The following is a 16552-nucleotide window of genomic DNA, read 5'->3' as shown; positions in this document are numbered from 1 at the left end:
TATGCAAATATTAGTAAGGGAATGTATAATTATTTCCCCATGCAACCCTCCAGGCATTTTTTAAGGCGTTATTGTCTCAGCTTGCCATACACTTTAAAATCGAAGGCGGTGAGCCAAAATAGGCTGATCCTCCTTTGGCCCCAGGCCAACAATCATATTATACCAGGAGCCTATGCAGGATCCCTGACCAAATAACTGCTGTGCAAACTGTTGACTTGGTCTATAGAGGTCAAGTTGACAGCTAATGCTAATTTGTTATTTGGCAGTTGCCTGTAAAAGAACCCAGGGAGCAGGTTAGTTGTTCAACGATAGATCTCTACCATCGGCACCAATAGAGGACTCTTATGGAAAGCCCTTTGTATCGCTTCGGTTTCCAAAGTTGCGCGAAGTTGCCTGCAGGAGGACCAAGCTTAGCTTTTTTTTCCCCACACACCCCTTCTATTGTGTTAAATCCCTGTACATTCCAGGGGGTTTGGTGTCATTTGGGGCAAGGTTATCTGAATAGACTGAATATCCTTTGAGGTCCAACAATTGGTCAAGGCTGCTACCCCGCCCCTTTTGATCCAAAGCGGTCTATCTTGTTAAATGCAATTGTTAGAACCATAAACTATGCTATCATGTATTCTACATTACTAGCTCCAATCTTGAATGATAATTTGTTGATTTAATGGTGCTTTAAGAAAATCTATTTCATTAGCATATAACAGAATTATGCTTCTTCACTAGTTCATGGGTGTAAGCTCCTTTATCAGTTGGTGCACTGTTTCTTATGTTGTTTGCCCATTTAAATGACTTTGCTTTAATTGGCACAATAGCATGAGGCCATATGAAGCAGGTTCCACCATGACACCCTTATTTTCTTCTGGCTTGCTAACTGTTTGATGTTTTGTTTACTTTTTGTCTTGTGTGTTTTTTATCTCCTCTTTTTAAGTCTGATCACATTTGTTTCCCAAATTGAAGTGTAGCATGTATGCTCAGCTGTGGGTGAATGTCAGTTAACACATCACAAGCAGTCCCTGTTTAGGTTTTTATTTTAGACAAGAATGCATTAAGTATAATATGTCATTGTGTGTCCTATGGCAATAACTAATGGAAGAGAGTTGGTGGGATTTTCCTTTAGTCAGGCCACAAGAAGTGAGATTGACCAATGATTTTAAGTACTAAGGCCTGACTCTTGTTATGTGTATGTCCAGCTATAGTTGTCATTTCAGTTTTTCACTGTATGTTAAAAAGCCAACTATGTACATACCTCACAAAGTACCCAGGAATTATACTGTTGAGGCATTAAGGTTTGAAAGCTCTGCCCCAAACCATCACTAATAGACACAGACCATTATTTATCTTCCACCCAATTTTATAGTTGACCTCATGCATTCAGGTAGGCAGTGTTCTCCAAGCAATCAGCTATTGTCTGTTTAAGTAGCAGATGGAGTGATGTGATTCGTCATTGCAGACAAATTCAGTTTTCCAGATCTGAATGGCAGAAGTCCTCACACCACTCAGTGTTTGTCATACGCATAGTAATAGTGGGGTTGTGTGAAGCTGCTCACCTGTGAAAACCCCATGTTGTTAAGCTCACAAATAATAATTGAAGTAGCTTCCAGGGAAAGTTTGCAACACAGCACAGTTAAATGTAATTTTTTTTTTATGCATTATGTGCCATTTTGTGCATTTGGTGGTTGTTGTTGCACAAGCCTATAAATGGTGGATCAATGTTATCTATGATCATATCCTATCTGTGATCCCAGATGTTATGGATGCATGCATTTAGTTAATTTCTCTGTGCAAAATCAATGGCTAAATGAAAACACAGCTTCTACTCCTACACTGTGCTACTCCTACACTGTGCCTTAATTCAAACTCGTGCGTTACATCTGCAAGGTTGAGTCATTTCTCAGGTGGTTTAGAAAAGGGAGAACAGCACTGCTGAGCTTTTAGAGCATATCCCTCCAATCGCTTGCAGCCATTCCTTATTCTGTTAAATCCAAGCACTGTTCAGCTGCTTTCCACAGCATGACTGAGAGCATGTTTGCATTCAAATGATTGGAAATGCTTCTGTAAATGGCATCTTTTGTGTTATATGGGGGTGGTATTTCCTTCTTTGCCAATATATATATATATATATATATATATATATATATATATATATATATATATATATATATATATATATATATATATATATATATATATATATATATATATATATATATATATATATATATATATATAATATAGTACTTTTGTATACAGCATCTTCTTTCTCTGGCTTTTGAACCTTATATATAACTGGAGATGCTTTAATCTTGTTTGATCCAAAGCTGTTTCCACTAAATTGAAAGCTGTGGAGGCCTTGTATAAGACACCAACCCAACCCTTATTGAGCTGTGTCAATATGGATGCTTTATAAATAGACAATACTTAGGATGCCTTGTTGTGAATATTTGTGTGCACCTCGTTTATGCAGGGGTTACAGATTTATTTCAAATTATATTATATTTTTAAATACAGTAAAAGGGGGTTGTTGCACATGCCTAAAAGAAATGGAGTACATACTTGACTGGATTCTAAAGCCAAGCCAGTATTTTGCCGTTCTTCAAGACATTTAAGCTTTGCTGGAAACCACAGTTAAAGTTTCTTAACTCATTACAGCATGATTTTTAGTAGATGTATGAGGGGGCCAGGTGATCTGATGTGTCATTTTATTCATCAGTAGGATACCATACAGTATCAGCCAATGTATAGCCATATGTACATGGTTTGTGGAATGTAGTTGTTTTCAGCCTTGAAAGTTGCAGCAACTATATTCTATGTTTTATTAACACTTTGTGACTCTTTAAACCTAACTAACTATCTTAGTTCTTTATGCATGCTGCATCTCTCTCTCTTTTTGACAAGGAAGACCCTTTGTTACACCAAATTGCTTTTATTAACAAGATGCTAAATTATGTATTTTAAAACAATTTTTTTTTGTTTTCCTACAGTCGTATCCTTAGTTGCAGTTCTGTATTTGAGCAATTCACCAGAGCCCTGGAAAACACCTAAAGGTTAGTAAATATTCTTTTTGTATATTATCAGTACAGGTATCGGACCCCTTATCCAGAAAGTTCCGAGTTACAGAAAGTCCATGTCTCATAGACTCCATTTTAATCAAATAATTCACATTTTTAAAAATGATTTCCTTTTTCTCTGTAATAATAAAACAATGCCTTGTACTTAATCCCAACTAAGATATTATTAATCCTTATTATAGCCAAAACAATCCTATTGGGTTTAAATAAGGTAGGAGAAAGAAAACCCCAGGTCCCGAGTATTCTGGACAACGGGTCACATACCTGTATACATATCCATAATACAGCATTGTGTATTTTGTGTAGGACCAACAGTGGAACTGTTGCTTGCACACATATGCATTTTTGGTAGTGGGAAAATAATCAGAGAAAGGGAAAGGCTCATCCTACATGTGCAGCTCAGGCAGTTTGCCGCCTTACTGCTTGAGTGTCTGAGAAAATGTCACCTGCAATGTTTCTGCTCACCAGATGGATGCAGCATTAACAGATTTAGATTGCTGAAGAGGGGCTGAAGCTTCCTCTTCTATTAAGATCTGCCTATTTAAGTTAGACAAATGGACTAGTGCTATTAGTTCAATCCAGTTCATTTGGCCCACGTGTGTCATGGTTTAGTGAAACAAGTATGTGTTATCTGTAATGATCCCGAGATGGGATTCTCCAGCAAGTAAAATTGCTCTTTGCCTTTTTGATGTGAGCACTTTGCCATATTTACTTGTGACATTTTTTGTTTTATTATCAAGTGAAAAAAAAATTACTTTTCTGAAAGAAAAACAAAACAAGTTCCCATTTGTGTTTTATGATAAGGGAAGGTTTGCTTCATTTTTATACTTGTCGCTTACTGTGTGAATAATTTAAAAGTCCAGCCTTGTGTATATGTTACAGATAAATGAGAAGGTCGCAGCTACATGCATTTAATAATGTCCTTTGTTACAGAATTGAATAAGCAGAATTACACACTCAAGATCACTTCTTATTTCCCTGATAAAATGTATCTCCTGTTACACTGTCTACATATGATCTCTAGCACGTTTATATAGACATATAGTTACAGTGGTTAAGGAAGCAGTGCTAGCACACGGTGTGCTGCTGTTAACATAAATCTGTAAAATAATCTCTGGCGTGTGAAATTAGTTTGTAGATTCTAATAAGCGCACAAATACTGTTTGCTGTACTGTGTGCTGCTTCAGTATGCAACTTATATGCAAGCTTTAAATGTTTCCATATAAATGAATAAATGTGTCATCCCTGCTATTGTAACTGTTTTGCATATACACAAAGGTGTGTCGCTTGGGCTACTGTTTGTGCTTTCCCTATGTTAAATGAACCCTTTCTGAATAATTAATAAAGGGAAGCTGAAGTTGAATACCAGATTTAGCATTCTAGAGTGTAAGGGAATTTTAGACTGTGCTATGTGCAATGCCCAGTTAATTATTTAAAGGGTATATACGACCTGCATTAAATAGTGCTTATTTTAATTAATTTGATGGCATAGGGCAAGTGTGCTGCTCCCACAGCCAGCAGCCCAAGGCCAGTTAAGACTTAGTTTTTTTTTTTTTAGTTAATCATATGTATGACGGACCATTTTTTTCCAGTCAGTAAGTTGAAAGTCCTGTTCAGCAAAAGAGATAACACAAAATGCTCTCACTTTAAAATAATGCAGACTGGGTGCCATATGCAGCAGATGATCTATAAAGAATAGGCTTCATAAATACTGTGTGAGGTTTGTTTAAGAAATAAGGCTTTCATGACATAGCATTTAACCAGAAGTTCTTATTTTCTGTTATTTCAGTGATTCCCAATGCTTCATAATCTCTGTAAGCACAGGTCAGACATATTCAAAACTGTTTGACCACTTGGACAAAGTAAAATATAATGGTTATTTGGTAATAATAGCTTTTGGATACTTCCCGAGGGGGAAAATTCTGAATCAAAGCAACGACTGCAATTCTTACACTGTCCACTCTCGCTAGCCAACACAATAACTTAACCTTGTGATACACAATAACATTTCTGCATCCTTGAGTTTGCTGAGGACATACCTAAATTAATGACTTGATCAGCAGGAAATTTCTAAGTGCCTTAACAGTGACACTGGAAACTCCATACTGCTAATTTGCTGTGTCACAAATTTTGCTGTCATAATCTTCTTTTTAGTTGGTGTACTGCTGTACAAGCATGCAATCTCTTAAGCTTCAGAAATCAGCAGTACCTTTCACCCCTGCATATTGAACTAGCCAGCATGCTGATTCAGTGGTTAGTGCTGCAATGGGGTCCTCAGTTTGATTCTTAAAAGAGAACGAAAGGTAAAAACTAAGTAAACTTTATCAGAAAAGTATATGAAAATACAGCCATAAACACTTACAGAATTGCTGCTCTGAGTCCTTAGTGAAAAGAAACACCACATTTCTTTCCTTATATTTTGTGTACATGATCTTCTGTGTCACTTCCTCCTTTATGCAAAAACCTTAAGGGCACGGCACAAGCCTGCTCAGTTTGCTCCCCCGTCCCCTCTCTGCTGTAGTCTCAGCACACAGATGCAGGCACTAAAGTCAAGTCAGACCAGCTAAAATGTCAGCTGCTATTTTAAACAGATAAAGAGAAAATTTCTAGAGCTATTTACTCAGGTATGGTAAAGCATTCTGCAGAATAAATACAGAATTCTAGCTTACAATGTTTTGACTAAGCTATTGGCAATCAAATGCCTCAGTTGCTTTCCTTCTACTTTAAGGGCTCTGGCACACGGGGAGATTTGTCGCCAGCGACAAATCTCCCTTGTCACGGGTGACTAATCTCCCTGAACTACCATCCCACCAGCGAAGGTGTAAGTCGCCGGTGGGATGGCACACACTGCGCAGGCGATTTCGGATAACTGCATGCCATTTGTTCTCCCTATGTATGTTCTCTGACGTGTTTTTCTCTCATGTGTCAAAAAGAGGTAGGTTAATTAGCTCCTGCTTAAATTAGGCTGCTGGTGAGAAGAGCTTTGTGTAACATGATGGCACTGTATAAGTGTGATAATATTCGGCCCTTTATACATGTTATCTAATGCAACATTAGTCCATGTTGATGGGAGAACAAAGGTAATTTTTAGTGCTTACAATATTGTTAGTAGATTTTTGGCATGTGTTTAGTATTACATAAAACATTTGGAAAGCTTTAGTTCCCAAGCATCACATATTATACAATAGAGTGCTTCATTTAGATTAATTTAGATTTTGTGAAAACACTAATATATCATTGGCTTTAAAATGAAAAGATTGCAATTTGGATACATCTTGTAATTGTTTTTATATTTAAACCTGCACATATTAAAGTTGATTTAAAGTGCAAACACTTGGTAGCATTCTAGTTGCCATGTTTTGTGTTTTTCAATTTCAGCACCCAGGCATGCACACTTACACCCTGATCTACATACATGCAGCTCTATTAAAAGCATTGCACACAGGCAGTGGTCCTGTAAGGTATCTAAGATGGATGGCTGCACATGGCAAAGCAAACAGCATTGAGCACTCTGTTGCAAAGTTGCCAAGTTGTTTTTCTTCCTCAATCCTAAAGGTAATAATGGACAAACAGATCTTTTTCTCTGAACTGTCCATGGAATGACACAATGATGGGTCAGATTTATATAGACTGCACTGTTAAGTCTCTTCAAGTGAATTTGTGATGGTAAAATAAAATCCAATGGTAAAATAAAACCCAGATCTTATAAATGTTGAGAATAGAAGCATCACCCCATGTGTAGCTGTAGTTTTGTCTATTTCTCTTCTCTATTTAAGACAGTAGGCCAAAAGCATATAGAGGGCACCACCGCTTGTCAGGCAATTGCAATGTCACATTCACACTAGACTCAATTTTATCAAGGGCCAATACCTCCCAGTATATTTTTTTGTGTGTGGGATAAAAACAGAGTACCCAGAGGAAACCCATTCAATCACCGGTAGAGCTTACAATCTTAGTTATGCCCTGGCTGAAATTGAATGTAGGACCCCAGCACTGCAAGGCAGCAATAAAACCCACTGAGCCACCTCTACTGCCCAATATTAACCTATGACTGATCAACAATATGTGCTCCAGTCACTACTCAAACGTCATTTTATGCCAAGCATGTCATAATCTACACTGCATGAGTCATACACTGTCAAAGGTATTGTTTTGTCTTAGGCACGGTCATAAATCCTTGAGTGTTGCTACAGAAGCAGTGTTAGCAAGAGACTGCAGCCTCTCTGGGCTTTCTGCTTCGTGGGGAAGCTTGTGATGTGTTCTGCTCTGATAGTGCTATGCACCTACAACACAACTCTAGCATTGGAGCTCCCTATAGATCCTATCAGTTCTAGGTCCCTGCCAGAAGCACAGCTGGAGGGAGAAAGCCAATCACAGCCTTGCACTCACACATGAAAAGCAGGCTTCGGTTTCCTATCAGGTCAGCCTAGCTGCTGATTGGTTCCTATCCTACAGTGCAGTGTACTGAGAGCTGTCCTCTGCAGATCCAGAGAATTCAGCCAGCAAGAAGTGGAACGGATGGGCAGGACTAGTGGGGTTTTAGTGGAATTTCTGTCTTTCAGCATGCCTGAAAAGTGCACTGTTCACAGTCAAAATTTGCAATTCTATAACTGTCAAATAAAAAATATCACATTGCAAAATGCAATTTTTTTTCTTTTTGTGCAAATTATTTTATCATTTACAACTTTTATTACCATTCTCATGGTGTTTTCACTACTGATGTCACTACTACCCATGACTGCCAGTGCCTAATACCACTGACTTAGTATAGTCAGTGCACATCCTACTGTCAATGTACACATGGGATGGATTTTTTAGCTTGACAGTGCTCATTAAGGCACCATGAAACAACCCTGTATAACATTGCCTTAAAAAGCAGAAGCAGTAAATGTCTCATTCTTATCAGATTTTCAAGGGCCGCTGTAGACTTCAAGGCTTGCCTTGTTGATAGGTGATGATTACAACCCACATACTGTAGGAAAAAAAACACCCACGCTTGGTGTGGGCGAGAGCTGTACACATACCAAAAACAGCAGTACAGGAGCACCAGTGATGCTGAACATTAAAACTGGAATGGAAGTGCTGTATCTCTCAGTAGAATATTGAAGCTAGAATCTGTAAGCTTTTGATTTGTTAACTAGGTTTTAGCTATGGTGCCAGGTTTTAACTAAGGAGCAGAAGGAGCTTTGTCACACTCAAACATCATGGCTCATTTACAAATGCAAGTGCAGTATGCAAAGGACAGTATAGTTAACCGTAATGCAGCATTATTTTCCACGCAAGCAGCTTATGTGTGAGATATGCCATTCTGGACAATAATTTGCGTTCACTTTATTACTAATCATAATTTTTGCTCATGATTTGCTTGCATCAGTGGGGTAAAAATTGCAACCGCTACCAAACTCCATGTGCCCTGCACATTATACACTTATTACTTTATTTAGTAAAGCAGAAGGAACTAGTATTTTAGTGCAGATCTAGTGGAGAAGTGATGTAAGCAGGTACATTCACGAATAGCACTTAGATGGATACAAACCTCAGCTGTTTCCTTTAGGCACAGATGCAGCATCCCACTAAGGACCTGGGACAATGAAGGAAACAAAGGAAAAAAGAAGGTTCCGTCATAGTATTTAAGCTGTAAAGAATTGTTGAATTCTCTTGCTGGTTATATTGGCAGATAGTGTCAAGAAGGGGTCAGACGGCTTTTTAGTATGTAAGAAAATACAGGGTTACAAAAAGGAGCTTTTAACACAGTTGATCCAGGGACTGGTCCAATTGCCGTTCTTGAGTCAGAGGAATTCCTCTGGATCATTTAGCAGTTAGGAAGATTTTATTAGACCAAAGGTTGAACTGTGGATTATAGTAAAAATGGCAAAGTTATACTTACCTCTACATTTTAAACCATTAGGTGAAGGTGCAATGAATGTGTGGCCATGAGTGCAGAGGACCTCTTAACTTTGTATGAATTTTTTTTTTTTTATCAAACTTAATTAATATTTTTCTTTACTGATTTATAATTTAAACAGGTTAAAAAGAGGGGAAAGTAATATAGAGTGGAGAACTTTATGGGTGTTCCAAATTCAGAGGTACTGTCTATCGTATCACTGCCTCTCCTATCCATTACATTTTATAATGGTAGTTGAATTTTTGTTACCTGGTTAGTATTTGAAAAAAACTTCATAATTTTTCGTAATTATTTAAGAAACCTTTTTTAACACATCTTTCTCTAACAGCCAGTTGTTAAATAGTATTTTTGTGTACTAGTATGACCAGATAATGTAAATAAAGTCTTAGATGCTGGTTGGGTTGCTCAACATTAGTTGTTGAGCTACTCTACTGATACTGCTCCCTTTCACAGTAATAATGTATCATCCTCTGTTTTTTTCCTAACTTCTCTTTGGTTCTGTCTACCAAGACACTTATCTGGGAAAGGTGCCCAGTATGCATGTTAATGTTCAGGAATGATTTTGGCCCATTCCTCTCTGCATATTTTCTCCTTGTTGTTTAGGTTAGTCGGATGGTGCATGTTAACTCCAAATTTTATGCAGTGCTTCAGTCTTCCAGTTGGACTAATATCAGAGTATTAACTGGACCACTGTATGACATCTACCTTTAGTTGTTGGGCTACTTTGGTGTTACTTTGGCCTTGTGTGCCCAGTTGCTATGCAGTGTGATCCTTACCTGATGGTATTCTTAAAAACTTGCCCGATAGCTATCTGATTTTCTACCAGATGTTGGTAGGATAGGCCCTTCCAAGGGCACCATATGCTAGTTGATAAGTTACTGTCTTGGTCTTTAGGGGCCAAGTGAGAAGCTTTTATTTACCCTTTTATGCCCATTTTAGGATGTGGTATTTGCTAAACTGAGAGATTTGCTCAATGATCTGGATACATTTTCAATTAATTTGATATTTTGAATTATATAGATAAAAGCTAAGTAAGGCTTTTTTTCCCCAGCTGCAATGATATAGTAAAGCTCTGCTTTTATTTTTTTAGTTAGAAAATCTATTCTGCTAATGTGTGCTTCAGAGGGCAATTTTGTTCCCTTCTTTAGCTGAATACAGAAGGAGGATTGGTATCTGTAGCCTATGAATAATCCATAAGTGCCATGGGAACTGGCTATGTAATAGATAGGGGATCGTGAAAGAATGTCATGAAATAAACCATGATGGACTTAACCGCTGGAATAGGGAGTATGTGCAGTGATTAGTATTAATGCTGGACTTCTGCAAGATGTTTGGGATTGTTATAGATTTGATGAAATGCTGCTGTCATTGTATTAAGCACGATAGCTATAGTTATGCTAAGAGGTTAGTCATGATGGCTGTTTTCCAAGGACTGGAAGGGACTTGTTATCCAGAATGCTTGGGACCTGGAATTTTCCTGATAAGGTGTCTTCCCATAATTTGAATCCCAATACATTGAATAAACTAAAAAGCATTTAAACATTGATCAAGCCCATTAGGATTGTTTGCCTCTAATAAGGATTAATTATACCTTAATTGTGATCAGGTACAAGAGAAAAAGGAAATCATTAATTGTTTAAAATGAAATCTATGGGAAATAGCATTTCTGTAATTCTGAGGTTTCCAGATAACATATCCCATACCTGTAGTAGAAATATACTGCTACATTTTTAATAGGGGCTTTTCCTATTCAAGTTAGTGGGAACAGATGTATATAAAAATAATGCAAATGAGCTCTAACACCTACAGGTTATATATATTGTTTTTAATTTAAAAATGGTTTAGTTTAGGGGTTTATTTCAAGGCAAATTATCTATTTATACTAAAGTCACCTGTCTGTCCTAAAGCCAGGTAATTTCAAAAGAATGACTAAGAAAAAAATAGAACAGTTGTTCAATGCATTATATCTTTTCTTTGCTTTTACATTTAAAAACAAACACGCCTCCGCTAGAAGGCTGTTCTACTTTCATCTCCCTGATGCAGAAGGTAGGTATGCAGCTGCCGAGCACCTTCCCTGTCTCAGTGATGTCACTGCTGGGCTTGAGAAAGGAAGTGAATCAGTGCACATTCTCTTACTGCTTCATTCCAGGCCATGAGTCACGTGTCCAACCGCCCTGAGTTGTTTCAATGCTCTTCCCCTGCCCATACTTCCTTCACCAACACAGTATTAGGCTTCTTTAATGCATGGGTCCCTCCAGACTAGCACCCTCTGTCTTTTGTGCACAAATTAGAGCAAACCAGGCCCTCCAGTGCCCTGGCTTGCTCCCAAATTTATCTTTATCTACCATCCTCACCTGTCCCATTCTGCACTAGACATTGCACTTTATATTCTATATATAGTTTTGAAGGATTTTAACTCTGTGTTTTAGCTTGCTTGCTGATTGAGCTGAGGGGTTAGTACTCTTAAGGTATCAATGTTGATACCATATTGTTTTGGTTGACCCTCTTCTCCACTTACAGAGTTTGTTTACTGTTTTGTTTTTTTTTACTGACATAAATATTTAAAAACATAAACCCCACTGATGCCTCATTTAATGTAATTTTATTGGTATTTATTTTGATTATTGAAACTTATTGAAAGTTTTTCCAGTTTTCTTAGGGAAAATTAGGTACTTCAGCTTATATTCGGATCGGCTTATACTTGAGTATATACAGAAAAACATATATTTAAAAAACATATATGGTTTAAAAAACATATTTTCTGTGGAATTTGGCAGTTTAAGCAATCCAATGATGGACTTTTGTGCTATTTCAAAGAGAATGTTGCCATGTGTACTGATTGTTTAGCAGCCGAACACACACAGAGCTAGTCATCTGAGCAATCTAGTAAACAATGTGCAATTTAGACTGATAAGTATGTTGGCAACAGGTCTACAGAGTTTACAAGAAAACTATAGAAATATTTTGAACAGGGGTCCCCTGTATGGCCTTCTTTCCCCATCTCCATCCATAGCAATGAAACTCCCCCAGGGCACACTTGTGCACCTAGGTGGGCACCATGAAGCTATCAAGCACACTTCTGGTCAGTGATTGTTGCCAGTAGTGAATCAGAAGATTGAAAGACAAGGTGTGACAGCTGTCTGTCATGGTGCCACCAACCCCACTGAGCAATTTTTGTCCTGGGGGAATATTTTTGTTTTTCTTTTTTGTTGTTTGCCGAGCATAATGAACTATTTCAAACCTGTTTTCAATGTTTACATAGATTTGTTTTTTTAAAAATTTAGTTTTTTTTAGTTGCCCTTCTTACAACATAAGTCGCTAGTGATTTTGAGCATGGTTTAGTAATGCAGGTGGTCTCATTTTTGGTCTAAAATAATTATCATAATCATGTATGTGCACGTTTACAGAGACATCCAAACAAATGTTCTTGAATAATAATTTTGTTATGATAGTAACAAATTAAATGTGAAAAATGTTGATGTTGTAGAACTGTTTAGTGCAGGGGTCTCAAACTCGCGGCCCTCGGTACAATATTTTGTGGCCCGCACCAACGCCTTCTCAAAAGCAATGAATGGGTCGCTTTTATTGCGATTCAAGGGATAATGCAAGGCACGGCGGGCGGGAGCTGCTGAGGAACTAATTGTGCACACAGAACGTCTTCCCATAATAACTGAAAGCCAATTTTTTGTGAAAATCCCTTATGCGGCCCAGCCTCATCCTGACTTTGCCTCCTGCGGCCCCCAGGTAAATTGTGTTTGAGCCCCCTGGTTTAGGGTGAACCAGCAGAATGAATAAAAAAAAAAATTAAGGAAAAAACTGCCTGCTATACATATTTGTGCTAAAATTCTTCAGTTTGCTGTGCCTGGAATAATATGAAGATATGAGTGCATTTTTATCCCTGCTGTCCACTAAGCAGGAAATGCTATTCTATGCCCTTCTTTGGAAGTTCTGTGCGTTTCCTGAAAAGTCATGCAGCCTTTGTATTTCCTGGGGGGAAAAAACAAATGACAGCACCATGAGTGCATGCTTCTTATTATCCGCTTTATTCCTAATAAACTACTCTTTAGCGACAGGGGAATGAGCATAAAGAAAAGTCATTGCATCGCTTTTCTTTAGACAAATTTCGGTACCTTAAGTGTTACTGTAACATTATTTTTTTTGCTGGTATCAGTACTGAAATCCTATAGCTGCCCAGAAAGGTCTACAATTCTTTGTTAACCCATGGTTTTTGTCTGTGGCTGAATGGCTGGTGTGACTTTGTGTAAGCTTTAAATGCTATCAGTATTGAGGTTAACTGCCTCCCCCCTGCATTATTTACACCTTAGATTCAGGCTGTAAGCCCCTTCATTGTTTACACCTGTAAGCCCCTATATTGATCGCACCTTGTAAGTCACATGCACTATTCACACCTGTAAGGCTGTGTACTGTTTATACCTATAAAGCTCTGCATTGTTCACACCTGTAAGATCTCATATACATACTACATTGCTCACACCTTAGACAGACTGTAGGAGCAGTGCTGGCATTGTGTCATTGTGTGTGCACAGCAACACACACTGTTCATCTTTGAGTGATCATGATCCATTACTAATATAGACATGATAGATTTTCCTGTCTTCTGCCCTGTGCTGTCTGTGTGTGCCATACTGTGCCTGCCCTATGCTGCCTGTTTATATCATACTCTGCATACATCAGTCATACCCAATCAGGGGTTAGTCAGCAGCATGTTGCTTACCACTCCCTTTGATGGGGATCCCCAGGGCTGCCATCAGGGGGGCACAGGGGGTACAGTCATCCCAGGCCCGGACGTTTTTAACTTTTAATCAATTCCGGGCCCTCTCACTGCTGGCGTCCTCCGTTATGTCCTGGTGTTCCCTGCTACATCAGCGCTTAATATAAGGTTGCGCCCTGTGCGTAGTGACCTCACACGTACAGGGCGCAACCTTATATTAGCACAGATGGAGCGGGTAGCAGCAGGACATAGCTGAGTATGTCACTGAAGTCGGAGCACGCAGGGGAGAGGAACTTGAGGATGCTTCGGGGGCCCTGGAGGATGCTTGGGGGGGCCCTGGGGGAAGCAGGAGGAATCTGGGGGGGCACTTGAGGATGCTTTGGGGGGCCCTGGAGGATGCTGGGGGGAGCTGAAGGATGCTTCTGGGGGGGCCCTGGGGGAAGCAGGAGGACGCTTGGGGGGGGACTGGAGGATGCTGGGGGGAGCTGAAGGCTGCTTTGGTGGGGGCAGGATAATGCTGGGACAGGGGACTAGAGGATGCTTGGGGGGGGGAGCTGGAGGATGCTTGGGGGGCCAGGGAGGAAGCAGGAGGATACTAGGGGGGAGCCGGAGGATACTTGCGGGGGAGCGGGAGGAAGCAGCGGAAGCGGGCCATAGTATTTGGGGGAGGGCCACCAATGTTTTAGGGGGCCCTGGGCTGCCAGCAATGTTTTAAGGGGCACCTGTTCTGGCACCAATGCAAAATGTAACCCCTGGCCACAAATGTTTTAGGGGGGCCCTGGCTACCAAAGTCTGTGTGTCCTTTGTATTGATGGGAGGGGTCACTGGGGGCGTGGCCATTGGGGGCGTGGGAGGAGGGGTCCCCCAGAAAATTTTGTTGTGAGGGGCCCCGTGATTTCTGATGGCGGCCCTGGGGATCCCTGCCCTACTCTGTATGTGCCATACTCTGCCTGCCTCATACTTCCTGTGGGAACCTGGCAGGGTGTTTGTTCTAGGAGTTTGTCAGCATTTGCAATTAGTTGTTAAATGGTCCCTGGGAGGTTTGATTGTGTGCTGGGGTGGCTGTGCAATCCACTTCCACAAACCATTTACTTTTTTTGGTGTAATAAAACAATACCTGTTACTTGTTTCTAAATAAGATATAATTAATCATTATTGAAGGCAAACCAGTCCTATTGGGTTTATTTAATGTTTAAATGATTTTAGCAGACTTAAGGTACAACAATCTAAATTATTGAAAGACCCCTTATCCCGAAAACCGCAGGTCTCGAGCATCCGTACTGGGTTTTGAGGCTTTATATTGTTTTTACACAGTTCTGGGCAAGAGACAGTCACCCATGAATAACCAAGTGCTGTAGTTAACAGATACAAAAATCCATTAAAACTGACTGACGATATTTAATGCTGGCAAAAACAGTACACCTCAAGGGTCTTTATGGGTTATTTCCATTATTTTGTGTACATATGTATTTTGTAGGTGTAAGTACAAGTATACCAAGTATAATGATACATAGAAAAAGGTTTAAGGCTTTACGCTCCAGACCACAGATTCCTGGGTGACATAAAATCACTGTCAAGAATATGTTTTGTAATACACAAGTGTCAGACATTTATCTGACACAAGTGATATTAATATACAGTGCTTACAAGGATATATTTTACAAGGTATAAATTGCTGTTCATGGTGTTGATCAGCCTGATATCTGTGACAGTAAACTACAGCAATGAGAGTGTTTTATTTGAAAGAACATTTCTTACCACACTGTAGTAAAATACCATTGTCAGTGCAACATAAGGAAGCAGAAATGCAAGGCATTCCACACAGTGAGGATCTTCAGTCACCTTAACAAGACTCCCCCTCCACTTCCCCCACAGAGGCAGCATGAATGCAAAGATTTCCACCCACTAAGGATCTTCTGGCACTTCAACAAATAAACGCCCCCTCTCTTTCATAAAGACAGCATGAATGTAACAATTTGCATCCAGAGAGCTTCTGCTGGCACTTTCACAGGGGACCCAACAGCTTCTCTTCCCCATCCCCCCACACAAGCACATATGAATAAATCTACAATATTAATTGAATAAGAATAAAGATTACACTTATGCGTTTATCTTGACCTCTTTAGCTTCATACACTAAAATTCATTCTTGACAAAAGCCTAAGTGGTTCCGAATTCACATTAAACTCATCCATTGACTTTGTATAATGACCACAAGGCCATTATCTTCACACACAAAAAAAGCATCCATATAGACCGAGGACTCTGAGCATAAACTGAGCATTATTCTTCTGATCTGTTTATAGTCTTTTGTGGCCTATACTACAGTAAGACCAGAAGCAAAGCAGTACTTTGTTTGCATACCCTGCAATTATGTACACTGTGGTCAAAATCATCTGGACACTATTTAATATAAATTGTCAGTACAAGAACCATCTGGACACTATTTAATATACATTGTCAGTACAAGAACCATTGTTAAGGAGCATGTTTATTTTTTATTAAATACTAGCTCCACACAAGCCAAAGCATCAAATATATTATAATGCTGTAAAGGTCCCTACCAGTGGACTCTGGAGAAGTGGAAATAAGTGATGAGTTTACCATCACGATCTTGCACCACCTGCTTAAATGATTAATACCAAATGTAAAGTTTGGTGGAGGAAGAATAATAGTCTGAAGTTGTTTCTTTTGTCTTTTGGTCTAGAGGCCCCCTTGCTACAGCGAAAGCAAGATTCACTACAACCCCACAGATATTTTATTACCACTTTGTGGTAATGGTTTGGAGAAGGTTATTGCTTGCCTCAGCATGATAACCACTCCATGTGCATGTTTGGCATGTATT

The 16552-nt window shown here is 39.2% G+C and overlaps 1 protein-coding gene across 4 annotated transcripts in view; it reads left to right on the top strand.

Moving 5' to 3' along the window:
- Positions 1–16552, top strand: part of cdk17 (cyclin-dependent kinase 17) — a 98664-nt gene that overhangs the window by 29536 nt on the left and 52576 nt on the right. For all 4 annotated transcript variants that reach the window (XM_012958405.3, XM_012958403.3, NM_001100269.1 and 1 more), the window contains 1 exon segment: positions 2985–3047. The gene's annotated coding sequence lies outside the window, so the exon portion shown is untranslated.

Source organism: Xenopus tropicalis, chromosome 3 (assembly GCF_000004195.4).
Source record: "Xenopus tropicalis strain Nigerian chromosome 3, UCB_Xtro_10.0, whole genome shotgun sequence".
Classification (NCBI taxonomy): domain Eukaryota; kingdom Metazoa; phylum Chordata; class Amphibia; order Anura; family Pipidae; genus Xenopus; species Xenopus tropicalis.
Note: the sequence above shows the minus strand (reverse complement) of the source record. Positions and strands in the feature narration are given on the sequence as shown.